The 15,357-nt window shown below is 37.4% G+C and overlaps 1 protein-coding gene across 1 annotated transcript in view; it reads right to left on the bottom strand.

Annotated features, from left to right (window-relative positions):
• KHDRBS2 (KH RNA binding domain containing, signal transduction associated 2) overlaps window positions 1–15,357 on the bottom strand; it is an 844,433-nt gene that overhangs the window by 745,039 nt on the left and 84,037 nt on the right. The gene's annotated exons all lie outside the window — the stretch shown is intronic.

Genomic DNA, 15,357 nt, shown 5'->3' on the forward strand with positions numbered 1-15,357 from the left:
GGATAATTATTACAGAGAATTTATTTTTTAATTTTATCTTTGGCCCCAGTATTATATTTATTTCCTTTGGGAAAAGATTTTATTTACTTGTCTTGTGTTTTCTCAGTGAATATTCCCAGTGACATTCCCAGGAAGGCAGTAGAAACGCAAAATTTCCCCTGAGAATTTGATGATAATATAAAGATATCAGTGAAATATAAAATAATTCTGAATTCATTTAAAATTTAACAAAATAAATGGTTAAATATGCAAAGTATTTCCCTCCTTCACTATCCACCTCCCCAAAATAAACAATATACCTCAATTCTCTCATAGTGCAATGTTGGAGTTTATAAAACATGAAAACCATGCTAATTACCTTGAAAATAGTTTGTGAGACCACAAAAAAAGACAAACATTCTGAGTTTCCTAGATTATTTTTTTTTTCTTGGAACTAGTATTGTAGTCTCAGGTAAGTCATATAACCAGTCAGAACTACCATTTTTCAGTCCAGAGGAGGAAAATCAGATAATATTTTAAGGCCTTTCCATATTTTATTTCTGCTTTCAGAGTTGGTTTAATGGAAATAGTCATCAAAAATTTTCATTGTATTGACACAGGCCACTAACTCATTATCAAAAGAATTCTCAATGACCATTTTTCACATACTATAACAGAGTTCTCCATGAACTGCTTATGTATAGCATTCTTTATACCTCAACAATAAAAGAGATCATAAAAAATATTTCATTTACAATATGTACCAGGTGATGAAAGGGAGTGAGAAAATGTGAGAAAATGTACCAATTGTTGCCACTAGTGGGTAAGGATACGGTTCCATCATTGCTCTGTCTTATCCAAGAAAAGTATGGATGCAGCACCTTGGACAGAACAAAGAGATCTAAATTAGAATTTCATGAAGATCAGAAAAATAAAATGGAATGATTCTAAAAAGATGGAAACTCAGGGGCTTCCAAGGACTCAGCTTACAAATACGGTACCATAAACAGAAAATAGTAGTAGATGTCAAGGGAAATATTGAAATGTTCTTTAACTATCAAGAAGCTTATATGTTACCTATAATAGAGAGAGACAAGGGCAAATAATATATATAAATTTTGGCTTAAAATTTTTATGAAACAACTCTCAGCAGCACCTGCCTTCCCACATCACCTATTGGGAGCCTGGTCTCCTCAGGACCTGCAAGGAGGTGATGCCGCTGAAGGAAAATCACACCACTCAGCATGTGAGATCTTAGTACTCCAACCATACCAGTGAGTAGAAGTGCAGAGTCTTAACCACTGGATCACCAAATCATCTGCAGGACTCAAGACTTAGTAGCTACTAAGACGTTCTTCCCACAATGCCTCTTAATATTAATACTATACGGACTCCTAAAGGGAAATAATTATCACAACTTTGGTTGAACATGGTCTAGAGATCAAGCCCTGAGCCTTTGGAGTGGGAGCACTGAATCCAAGAATCTTGACTACCAGAGAAATAACCATAGGGAGTATCAAATAGTGAGAATTCACACAAAGGAAACCACTTGAATTCAAGATCCAGTATCACCCAACCACCAGTAGTATCCTGGGCAGCTTGCCTCATCTAAACAGCAAACAAAACAAAAATAAAAACCAAATCATCAGCAAATAGGATTACCACCTTACTCAGCCTTGCCTATCAGAGGAAAAACAAACAAACAAAAACTCAGCACAACTCTCACCTTATGCAAAGCTTGCACAAACTACTGGACCAAGATTAGGAGGGTAGAAAACAAAAGGAAGAAAGAATTCAACCTTCTTCAAGGATAGAATTCAATTTTCCTTGAAGCCTGGGAAAAGGAAACCTCAAACACAATAAGTATCTTTTTTTTTAAAGAAAGAAAAGGCAGAGAAATACTACACAAATAAAGGAACAAACTAGAGACACAATAATACCAAAAAAAAAAAAAAAAGAAGAAGAAGAAGAAGAAGAAGAAACAGGCAAACTATCTGAAAAACCATTCAAAATAATGATAGTAAAGATGATCAAAAACCTTGAAAACAAAATGGAGAAAATGCAAGAATCAATTAACAAAGACCTAAAAGAAAAAAAAAAGAATAAACATACGGAGACAAACAACACAATTACTAAAGTTAAAAATACTCTAGAAGGAATCAATAGCAGAATATCTGAAGAAGAAAAACATATCAGTGAGCTGGAAGATACAATGGTGGAAACAACTTCTGAAGAGCAAAATAAAGTAAAAAGAATGAAAAGAACTGAGGATAGGCTCAGAGACCACTGGGACAATATCAAATGCACCAACATTCTAATCATTGGGGTCCCAGAAGAAGAAGAGAAAAAGAAAAGGTATGAGAAAATTTGTGAAGAGATTTATAGTTGAAAATTTCCCTAACATGGAAAAGGAAACAGTTAATCAAGTCCAAGAGGCACAAAGAGACCCATAAAGGATAAACCTAAGGAGAAACATGCCAAGACACATACTAATGAAACTAACAAAGACTAAACATAAAGAAAGACTATTAAAAGCAGCAAGGGAGAAGCAACAAGTAACATACATGGGAAATTCTATACCTTTAACAGTTGATCTATCAGCAGAAACTCTGCAGAAGAGAATGACAGGATATATTTAAAATACTGAAAAGGAAAAGGATGCAATCAAGATTATTGTACCCAGCAAGGATCTCATTCAACAGTGATGGAGAATACAAAGCTGTTCAAACAAAAGTTAAGAGAATTTGGTACCACCAAACCACATTTACAACAAATATTAAAAGGACTGATACAGTCAAGAAATACAAGAGAAGAATACAGATCTACAAAATCAACCCCAAATAATTAAGAAAATAGCAACTGGTACAAGTATATCAATATTTACTTTAAATGTATGTGGATTAAACGTCCCAACTGAAGGACACAGACTGACTGAATGGATACAAAACCAAGATCCATATATATATGTTGTCTATGAGAAACCCACTTCAGACCTAAAGACACATATAGACTGAAAGTGAGAGGAAGTAAAATGTATTCTGTGCAAATGGGAAGCAAAAGTAAGCTGGAGTGAAGTGAAAGTGAAGTCGCTCAGTCGTGTCTGACTCTTTGTGACCCCATGGACTTTAGACCACCAGGCTCCTCCACACACGGGATTCTCCAGGCAAGAGTACTGGAGTGGGTTGCCATTTACTTCTCCAGGGGATCTTCCCAACTCAGGGATCGAACCCAGGTCTCCCACATTGTAGGCAGACGCTTTACCATCTAAGCCACCAGGGAAGTCCTAATCATATCAGACAAAACAGACATTAAAATCGAAAAGATTACAAGAGACAAGGAAGGACACTATATAATGACCAAGGGACCAATCCACAAGGAAGACATAACAACTGTAAATATCTGTTCTCCCAACATAGCAGTACCTCAATACATAAGACAAACACTAACAAACATAAATGGAGAAATTGACAGTCACGCAATAATAGTAGGAGACTTTAACACCCAGATCATCAAAACAGAAAATAAAAACGGAAATATTAGTCATAAATGATATATCAGATGAGATGAATCTCACTGATATCTTTAGGACATTCCATCCATACGCAGAAGAATACACCTTCTCAAGTACACATGCAATATTCTGCAGGCTAGACTACATCTTGGATCAGAAATCAAACTTCAGTAAATTTAAGAAAATTGAAATTATTATCAAGCATCTTCTCTGACCACAACGCTATGAGACTAGATATCAATTACAAGAAGAAAAACTGTAAGAAACACAAACACATGGAGATTAAATAGCATGTTTCTAAATGACCAACAGGCTACTGAAGAAATCAAAAGAGGAATCAAAAATTTCTAGAAACAAATGACAATGAAAACAAGATAACTCAAAACCAATGGGATGTAGCAAAAGCAGTTCTAAGAGCGACGTTTACAGCAATAAAATCTTACCTCAGGAAATAAGAAAAACATTGAACAGACAACCTAATTTTAAACCTAAAACAACCGGATAAAGAAGAAGAACAAAAAAATTGTAGAAATTGTAGAAGGAAATAAATAATAAAGACTAGAGAAAAAATAAATGAAAAGGAAATGAAAGCAACAACAGTAAAGATTAATAAAACTAAAACCTGGTTATTTGAGAAGATACACAAAATTGGCAAACCTTTAGCTAGATCTGACAAGAAAAAAGAAAATAATCAAATCAAGAAAACAAGAAATGAAAAAAGAGGTAACAACAGACAAGGCAGAAATACAAAGAATTATAACATATTGTTATGAACAACTATGCGGCAATAAAATACATAACCTGGAAGAAATGGACAAATTCTTAGAAAAGTTCAATATTCCAAGACTGAACCAGGAGGAAACAGAAATTATGAACAATCAATTTACAAGCATGGAAACTGAGCTATGAGCAAAAATCTCCCAAACAACAAAAGCCCAAGACCAGATGGCTTCATAGGAGAATTCTATCAAATATTCAGAGAAGAATTAATGCCTCTCTTTCTAAAATTATTTCAAAAAGTTGCAGAGGAAGGAACACCTCCAAACTCATTCTATGAAGTCACCATCACACTGATAACAAAACAAGAAAAAAAAAAAAGAAGAAGAAGAAGAAGAAAAAACTACAGGCCAATATTACTGATGAATATAGATGCAATAATCCTCAACAAAATTTTAGCCAACAGAGTTTAGCAACACATCAAAAAGTTCATACACCATGATCGAGTTGGGTTTATTCCAGGGATACAAGGATTATTCAATATACAGAGATCAATCAACATGATACACCATATTAACAAATTGAAAGATAAATGCCACAGGATAACCTCAATATATGCAGAAAAAGCCTTTGAAAAATTCAGCATCCATTTATGATTAAAACTCCTCAAAAATGGGCATAGAAGGAACCCACCTCAATATAGCAAAGACCATATATGATAACCCTACAGCAAATATTATTCTCAAAGGTGAAAAACTGAAAAGCATTCCCCCTAAGAATAAGAACAAGATTAGGGTGCCCATTTACCCCACTGTTTGTTATTCAACACAGTTCTAGATACAACTATCAAGAAGGAAAAGAAACAAATGAATCCAGATTGGAAAAGAAGTAAGCCTCTCACTGTTTGCAGATGACATGATACTGTACATAGAAAACCGTAAAGATAGTATCAGAAAATTACTAGAGCTAATCAGTGAATTTAGCAAAGCTGAAAGATATGAAATCAACACAGAAATCACTTGTATTTCTATATATTAAGAATGAAAAATCATAAAAAGAAATTAAGGAATCAATCCCATTCACCACTGCAACAAAAGGAATTAAATATCTAGGAATAAACTTACCTAAGGAGACAATAGAACTGTACACAGAAAATTATCAGACACGGATGAAAGAAATCAAAGATAACATAAACAGATGGAGAGATATTTCATGTTCGTGGCTAGGAAGAATCAATGTTCTGAAAATGACTATACTATCAAATGCAATCTACAGATTCAATGCAATCCCTATCAAATTACCAATGGCATTTTTCACAGAACAAGAACAAAAAATTTCCCAAATCATATGGAAATACAAAAGACCCCAAATAGCCAAAGCAGTCTTGAGAAAGAAGAATGGAGCTGGAGGAATCAACCTTCCAGACTTCAGATTATACCACAAAACTACAGTCATCATTACAGTATGGCACTGGCACAAAAACAGATATATAGACCAATGGAACAAGATAGAAAGCCCAGAAATAAACCTATGCATCTATGGGTAGCTTATATTTTACAAAGGAGGTAAGAATATAAAATGGGGCAAAGTCAGCATTTTAAACAAATCGTCCTATGAAAACTGGACTTTTGTTTGTAAAAGAATGAAATTAGAACCTTCCTAACACTGTACACAAAGTATAAATTCAAAAAGCATTAAAGACCATTAAAGCATTCCAAGGCCAAAGTTGCCTGTTACTCCAGGTGTTTCTTGACTTCCTACTTTTGCATTCCAATCCCCTAGAATGAAAAGGACATCTTTTCTGGGTGTTAGTTCTAAAAGGTCTTTTGGGTCTTCAAAATCCATTCAACTTCAGCTTCTTCTGCATTACTGTTTGGGGCATAGACTTGGATTACTGTGATACTGAATGGTTTACCTTGGAGATGAACAGAGATCATTCTGTCGTTTTTGAGACTGCATCCCACTACTGTATTCCGGACTCTTTTGTTGACCATGATGGCTACTTCATTTCTTCTGAGGGATTCCTGCCTTCAGTAGTAGATATGATGGTCATCTGAGTTAAATTCACCAATTCCACTCCATTTTAGTTCGCTGATTCCTAGAATGTCGACGTTCACTCTTGCCATCTCTTGTTTGACAACTTCCAATTTGCCTTGATTCATGGACCTGACATTCCAGGTTCCTATGCAATACTGCTCTTTACGGCATCAGATCTTGATTCTATTACCAGTCACATCCACAGCTGGGTATTGTTTTTGCTTTGGCTCCATCCCTTCATTCTTTCTGGAGTTATTTTTCCACTGATCTCCAGTGGCATATTGGGCACCTACTGACCTGGGGAGTTCCTCTTTCAGTATCCTATCATTTTGCCTTTTCCTACTGTTCATGGGGTTCTCAAGGCAAAAATACTGAAGTGGTTTGCCATTCCCTATAAGCAAGGTGAAAAGACAACCCTTAGAATGGGAGAAAATAATAGAAAGTGAAATAACAGTGGATTAACTTAAAAAATATAGAAGAAGCTCATGAAACTTAATACCAGGAAAAAAAAAATCAAAAAGTAGGGAAAAGATCTAAGCAAACATTTATCTAAAGATATACAGATGATTAACAAACACATGAAAATATGTTCAATGTTGCTCATTAATCACCTCAGTGCAGTGCAGTGCAATTCAGTCATTCTGTCGTGTCTGACTCTTTGCCAACCCATGGACTACAGCATGCTAGTCCTCCCTGTCCACCACCAACTCCTGAGATTCACTCAAACTCATATCCATTGAGTTGGTGATGTCATCGAGCCATCTTATCTTCTGTTGTTCGTGTCCCATTCTGCTTTCAATCTTTCCAAGCATCAGGGTCTTTTCAAATGATTCAGTTCTTCACATCAGGTGGCCAATATATTAAAGTTTCACCTTCAGCATCAGTCTTTACAATGAATATTCAGGACTCATTTCCTTTAGGATGGACTGGTTGTACATTTAGGAGGGATATTATTCAGTTCATTTCAGTTCAGTCATTCAGTCATGTCTGACTCTTTGCGACCCAATGAACTGCAGCACGCCAGGCCTCCATGTCCATCACTAACTCCCAGAGTTCACTCAAACTCATGTCCACTGAGTCGCTGATGCCATCCAGCCATCTCATCCTCTGTCATCCCCTTCTCCTCCTGCCCCCAACCCCTCCCAGCATCTGAGTCTTTTACAGTGACTCAACTTTTCACATGAGGTGGGCAAAGTACTGGAGTTTCATCCTTATCATCATTCCTTCCAAAGAACACCCAGGAGGCGGTCCTAAGATGGTGGAGGAATAGGACAGGGAGACCACTTTCTCCCCCACAAATTCATCAAAAGATCATTTAAACGCTGAGTAAATTCCACAAAACAACTTTTGAATGCTTGCAGAGGACATCAGGCACCCAGAAAAGCAGTTCATTGTCTTCCAAAGGAGGTAGGAAAAACTATAAAAGACAAAAAAAGAGACAAAAGAGGTACAGATGGAGCTCTGTCCTGGGAAGGGAGTCTTAAAAAGAGAGAAGTTTCCAAACACCAGGAAATACTCTCACTGCCAAGTCTGTGGAGAGCCTTGGAAGCAGAGAGGGCAACAGAACAGGGAGGAAAAAATAAATAAATAATTAAAACCCACAGATTATGAGCCCAATGGTAACTCCCCCAGCAGAGAAGCAGCACAGAAACCTGCACCCACCACTAGCAAGCAGGGGCTGGGCAGGGAGGCACAGGCTGCACTGCTTAGAGTAAGGATCTGGCCTGAATGTCCCAAGGGTAAACTGAGCGAACTAACTTGGGCTAGCAAACCAGACTGTGGGAAAACTACCACGCGAAAAGTCAGCCCTAACCTAAGACCCCATCAGGCCCACACACAGAACAAAGGACTGAACAGAGATAGCCGGCTGCAGACCATCCCTTTCTGGTGACAGGCAGCCAGAGCCAGAAGGGGGCAATCACAGCCCCAGACAGACATTATCTACAAAACTGTAAGCAGGCTTCTTTGCTAACTAAGACTTCTTGGGGTTCTGAACAGTCAACATCTGCCTGAGAAGGTGTGCCGGTTGTACACACAGAAAACCGAGCAGCAGGGATGGGGGAGGCAATAAAATGCACCAACCGCGCTTGCCAAATACCTCATCACCTGAGCTGCTCGGACCTGGGAAGGGCACAAAACACAGGCCCAACTGAGTCTGCGCCACTGAGGACTACCCAAGTGCCTGAACCTGAGTGGCTTAGACCTGGGAGGTGCATGCAGCCCAGGGCCTGCCTCGGATGATTCCCGGTGGAGCAACCTAGAGTCTGAGCAGTGTGGGCAGGGAGGGTACATTCACCACGGGTGGGGGCAGGCCCAGTGTAGCTGAGGCACTGCGAGCACATGCCAGTGTTATTTGTTTGGAGTGTCCCTCCCTCCCCACAGGGGGAATGAACAAGTGAGCCTTAAAAAAGTGTCCACCACTGCCCCCTTTGAGTCAGGGCACAAATCAGACACTGAAGAGAAGGGCAAACAGAAGAAGCTAAAACAGAGGGAACCACCTTGGAAGTGACACGTGCAATAGATTAAAACCCTGTCGTTAGTACCAACTACATAGAAATGGGCCTATAGATCTTGAGAAATATGAGCCGTACCAAGGAACTATCTGAAAAATTAACTGACGCGAGAATATCCAAAACAGCATCAGAGAAAGTCCTAGATATATTTTTAATATCTTTACGATCATTATTTTTTAAATCTTTTTTTAATTTTAAGTCCTCTATTACTCCCTGAATTTTCACTTTTATAAGCTACTATTACTTTGCAAAAAAAGAAGCAAAACAAAACCCTATTTTTTAAAAGCAAACTTCATATATATATTATAATTTTTGTCACTTTTTTCTTTTCTTTTTTTTCTTCTTCTTCTTTTTTTTTTAATATTGTATCTTTGGAATTCCAAACTCTACTCTAGACTTTTAATGTTTGCTTTTTGGTGTTTGTTATAAATTTTGTACCTTTAAGAACTCAATCTTCAGTACCCATTTTTACTTGGGAGCGAGATTCCTGGCTTGACTGCTCTCTCCCTCTTTGGACTCTCCTTTTTCTCCACCAGGTCGCCTGTGTCTCCTCCCTACACCCTCTCTTCTCTACTCAACTCTGTGAATCTCTTTGTGTTCCAGATGGTGGAGAACACGTAGGGGACTGATTACTGGCTTGATCTGTCTCTCTCGTTCTGCTTCCCTCCTTTTATCTTCCAGGCCACTTCTGTCTCCCTCCCTCTACTTTTCTCTGTATAACTCCATAAACATCTCTGACTGGTTCAGTTGTGGAGTGCACATAAGGAAGTATTTACTGGCTAGCTTGTTCTCTCCTCTATTGATTCCACCTCATCTCATTTGGGTCACCTCTAACTCCCTCTTCCCTATTCTCTTCTCCATGTAACTCTGTGAACCTCTCTGGGTGTCCCTCACTGTAGAGAAACTTTTCATCTTTAACCTTTAAACATCTAGGTTAGAAGGAGAAGCCTAGAGACTACTGTAAAAATAAGACTGAAAACGAGAAGCAGAGGATTAAGTCCAAACCGTGAGAACACCAGAGAACTCCTGACTCCAGGCAACATTAATCAACAGGAAATCATCAAACGCCTCCATACATACACTGAAACCAAGCACCACCCAAGAGCCAACAAGTTCCACAGCAAGACATATCACGGAAATTCTCCAGCAACACAGGAATACAGCCCAGAGCTACAATATATAGGCTGCTCAAAGTTACTCCAAAACCATTGACATCTCATAACTCATTACTGGACATTTCATTGCACTCCAGAGAGAAATCCAGCTCCACACACCAGAACACCGACACAAGCTTTCTTAACCAGGAAACCTTAACAAGCCACCTGTACAACCCCACTCACAGCAAGGAAACTCCACAAACTGCCAGGATACAGAAAGGACACCCCAAACTCAGCAATATAAACAAGATGAAGAGACAGAGGAATACACAGCAGGTAAAGGAACAGGATAAACACCCACCAAATCAAGTGAAAGAGGAAGATATAGGGAATCTCCCTGATAAAGAATTCTGAATAATGATAGTGAAAATGACCCAAAATCTTGAAATCAAAATGGAATCACAGATAAATAGCCTGGAGACAAGGATTGAGAAAATGTAAGAAAGTTTTAACAAGGATGGAGAAGGAATAAAACAGAGTCAATATATAATGAATAATGCAATAAATGAGATCAAAAACACTCTAGAGGCAACAAAGAATAGAATAACGGAGGCAGAAGATAGGATAAGTGAATTAGAAGATAGAAGGGCAGAAATAAATGAATCAGAGAGGAAAAAACAAAAAATGAATTAAAAGAAATGAGGACAATCTCAGAGACATTCAACACAGTGTTAAATGCCCCAACATTCGAATCATAGGAGACCCAGAAGAAGACAAAAAGAAAGACCATGAGAAAATCCTTGAGGAGATAATAGTTGAAAACTTCCCTAAGGGGAAAAGGAAGTAATCACCCAAGTTCAAGAAACCCAGAGAGTCCCAAACAGGATAAATCCAAGGTGAAACACCCCAAGACACATATTAATCAAATTGACAAATATCAAACACAAAGAACAAATATTAAAAGCAGCAAGGGAAAAACAACAAATAACACACAAGGGGATTCCCATAAGGATAACAGCTGATCTTTCATTAGAAACTCTTCAGACCAGGAGGGAATGGCAAGACATACTAAAGTAATGAAAGAAAATAACATACAGCCCAGATTACTGTACCCAGCAAGGATCTCATTCAAATATGAAGGAGAAATCAAAAGCTTTACAGACAAGCAAAAGCTGAGAGAATTCAGCACCACCAAACCAACTCTCCAACAAATGCTAAAGTATATTCTCTAGACAGAAAACACAAAAAGGGTGTATAAACTCGAATCTAAAACAATAAATTAAATGGAAACGGGATCATACTTATCAATAATTACCTTAAATGTAAATGGGTTGAATCCCCCAACCAAAAGACAAAGACTGGCTGAATGGATACAAAAACAAGACCCCTATATATGTTGTCTATAAGAGATCCACCTCAAAACAGGGGACATATACAGACTGAAAGTGAAAGGCTGGAAAAAAATTTTCCATGCAAATAGAGAGCAAAAGAAAGCAGGAGTAGCAATATTCATCTCAGATAAAATAGACTTTAAAACAAAGCCTGTGAAAAGAGACAAAGGAGGACACTACATAATGATCAAAGGATCAATCCAAGAAGAAGATATAACAATTATAAATATATAAGCACCCAACATAGGAGCACCACAATATTTAAGGCAAATGCTAACAAGTATGCAAGGGGAATTAACAATAACACAATAATAGTGGAAGACTTTAATACCGCACTCACACCTATGGATAGATCAACTAAACAGAAAATTAACAAAGAAACACAAACTTTAAACATTAGAATAGACCAGTTAGACCTAATTAATATCTATAGGACATTTCACCCCAAAGCAATGAATTTCACCTTTTTCTCAAGTGCTCAAGGAACCTTCTCCAGGATAGATCACACCCTGGGCCATAAATCTAGTCTTGGTAAATTAAAAAAATGTAATCATTCAAAGCGTCTTTACTGACCAAAATACGGTTAATATTAGATCTTAATTATAGGAAAAAAAACTATTAAAAATTCCAACATATGGAGCCTGAACATGCTTCTGAATAACCAACAAATCATAGTATAATCAAAATATGAATAGAAACAAAGGAAAATGAAAACACTACAACCCAAAACCTGTGGAACAGTATAAAAGCAGTGTTAAGAGGAAAGTTCATAACAATACAGGCATACCTCAAGAAACAAGAAAAAAGTCAAATAAATAACCTAACTCTACACCTAAAGCAACTAGAAAAGGAAGAAATGGAGAACACCAGGGTTAGTAGAAGGAAAGAAATCTTAAAAACTAGGGCAGAAATAAATGCAAAAGAAACGAAAGAGACCATAGCAAAAATCAACAAATCAAAAGCTGGTTCTTTGAAAGGATAAATAAAATTGACAAGTCATTAGCCAGACTCATCAAGAAACAGAGGGAGAAAAATCAAATCAATAAAATTAGAAATGAAAATGGAGAGATCACAACAGACAACACAGAAATACAAAGGATCATAAGAGACTACTATCAGCAATAATATGCCAATAAAGTGGACAACGTGGAAGAAATGGACAAATTTTTAGAAAAGTACAACTTTCCAAAACTGAACCAGAAAGAAATAGAAAATCTTAACAGACATATCACAAGCATGAAAATTGAAACTCTAATCAGAAATCTTCCAGCAAACAGAAGCCCAGGTCCATATGGCTTCACAGCTGAATTGTACCAAAAATTTAGAGAAGAGCTAACACCTATACTACTCAAAACTCTTCCAGAAAATTGCAGAGGAAGGTAAACTTCTAAACTCACTCTATTAGGCCACTATCACCCTAAAACCAAAGGATGACAAAGATGCCACAAAGTAAGAAAACTACAGGCCAATATCACTCATGAACATACATGCAAAAATCCTTCACAAAATTCTAGCAATCAGAATCCAACAACACATTAAAAAGATAATACACCCATGACCAAATGGGCTTTATCCCAGGGATGCAAAGATTCTTCCATATCTGCAAATAAAACAATGTAATACACGACAATGACAAATTGAAAAATAAAAGTCATATGATTGTCTCAATAGATGCAGAGAAAGACTCTGACAAAATTCAACATCGATTTATGATAAAAACTCTCCAGAAAGCAGGAATACAAGGAATATACCAAAACATAATAAAAGCTATCTATGACAAACACACAGCAAACATTATCCTCAATGGTGAAAAATTGAAAGCACTTCCCCTAAACTCAGGAACAAGACAAGGGTGCCCACTTTCACCACTACTATTCCACATAGTTCTGGAAGTTTTGGCCACAGCAATCAGAGCAGAAAAAGAAATAAAAGGAATCCAAATTGGAAAAGAAGAAGCAAAACTCTCACTGTTTGCAGATGGCATGATCCTCTACATAGAAAATCCTACAGACTCCACTAGAAAATTACTAGAGCTAATCAATGAATATAGTAAAGTTGCAGGATATAAAATCAGCACACAGAAATCCCTTGCATTCTTATACACTAATAATGAGAAGGTAAAAAAAGAATTTAAGGAAACAATTCCATTCACCATTGCAATGAAAAGAATAAAATACTCAGGTATATATCTACCTAAAGACTATATATATATATATATATATATATATATATATATATATATATATAAACCTATAAAACACTGGTGAAAGAAATCAAAGAGGACATTAATAAACGGAGAAATATACATGTTCGTGGATCAGAAGAATCAATATAGTGAAAATGAGTACACTACCAAAGCAATCTACATATTCGCTGCTATCCGTATCAAGCTACCAGTGGTATTTTTCACGGAGCTAGAACAAATAATTTCATAATTTGTATGGAAATACTAGAAACCTCGAATAGCCAAAGAAATCTTGAGAAAGAAAAATTGAATTGGAGGAATCAACCTGTCTGATTTCAGGCTCTACTACAAAGCCACAGTGATCAAGACAGTATGGTACAGTCACAAAGACAGAAATATAGATCAATGGAACAAAATACAAAACCCAGAGATAAATCCACGCACCTATGGACAATTTATCTTCGACAAAGGAGGCAAGAATATACAATGGATTAAAGACAATCTCTTTAACAAGTGGTGCTGGGAAGACTGGTCAACCACTTGTAAAAGAATGAAACTAGAACACTTTCTAATACCATACACAGAAATAAACTCAAAATGGATTAAATATCTAAATGTATGATCATAAACTATAAAACTCCTAGAGGAGAACATAGGCAAAACACTCTCCGAAGTACATCAGAGCAGAATCCTCTATGACTCACCACCCAGAATACTAGAAATAAAAGAAAAAATAAACAACTGGCACCTAATTAAAATTAAAAGCTTCTGCACAACAAAGAAAACTATAAGCAAGGCGAAAAGACTGCCTTCAGAATGGGAGAAAATAATAGCAAATGAAGCAACTGACAAACAATTAATCTCAAAAATATACAAGAAACACCTGCAGCTCAGTTGCAGAAAAATAAACAACTCAATCAAAAATGGGCCAAAGAACTAACTAGATATTTCCCCAAAGAACACATACAGATGGCTAACAAATACATGAAAAGATGCTCAAAATCACTCATTACAGCTTACTTCAGTTCAGTTCACTCACTCAGTCGTGTCCGACTCTTTGTGACCCCATAAAACGCAGGACGCCAGGACTCCCTGTTCATCACCAACACGAGGAGTTCACTCAGACTCACGTCCATCGAGTCAGTGATGCCATCCTGTCATCTCATCCTCTGTCATCCCCATCTCTTTCTGCCCCCAATCCTTTCCAGCATCAGAGTCTTTTCCAATGAGTCAATTCTTCGTATGAGGTGGCCAAAGTACTGGAGGTTCAGCTTTAGCATCATTCCTTCCAAAGAAATCCCAGGGCTGATCTCCTTCAGAATGGACTGGTTGGATCTCCTTGAAGTCCAAGGGATTCTCGAGAGTCTTCTCTAACACCACAGTTCAAACGCATCAATTCTTTGGTGCTCAGCCTTCTTCACAGTCCAACTCTCACATCCATACATGACTACTGGAAAAACCATGCCTTGACTAGGTGGACCTTAGTCGGCAAAGTAATGTCTCTGCTTTTGAATATACAATCTAGGTTTCTTCCAAGGAGTAAGCGTCTTTTACTTTCACGGCTGCAGTCACGATCTGCAGTGATTTTGGAGCCCAAAAAATTAAAGTCTGACACTGTTTCCACTGTTTCCCCATCTATTTCCAATGAAGTGATGGACTGGATGCCATGATCTTCGTTTTCTGAATGTTGAGCTTTATGCCAACTTTTTCTCTCTCCTCTTTCACTTTCATCAAGAGGCTTTTTAGTTCCTCATCACTTTCTGCCATCAGGGTGGTGTCATCTGCATATCTGAGGTTATTGATATTTCTCCCAGCAATCTTGATTCCAGCTTGTGTTTCTCCCAGTCCAGCATTTCTCATGATGTACTCTGCATAGGAGTTAAATAAGCTGGGTGACAATATACAGCCGTGACGTGTTCCTTTTCCT

Source organism: Ovis canadensis, chromosome 20 (assembly GCF_042477335.2).
Source record: "Ovis canadensis isolate MfBH-ARS-UI-01 breed Bighorn chromosome 20, ARS-UI_OviCan_v2, whole genome shotgun sequence".
Classification (NCBI taxonomy): domain Eukaryota; kingdom Metazoa; phylum Chordata; class Mammalia; order Artiodactyla; family Bovidae; genus Ovis; species Ovis canadensis.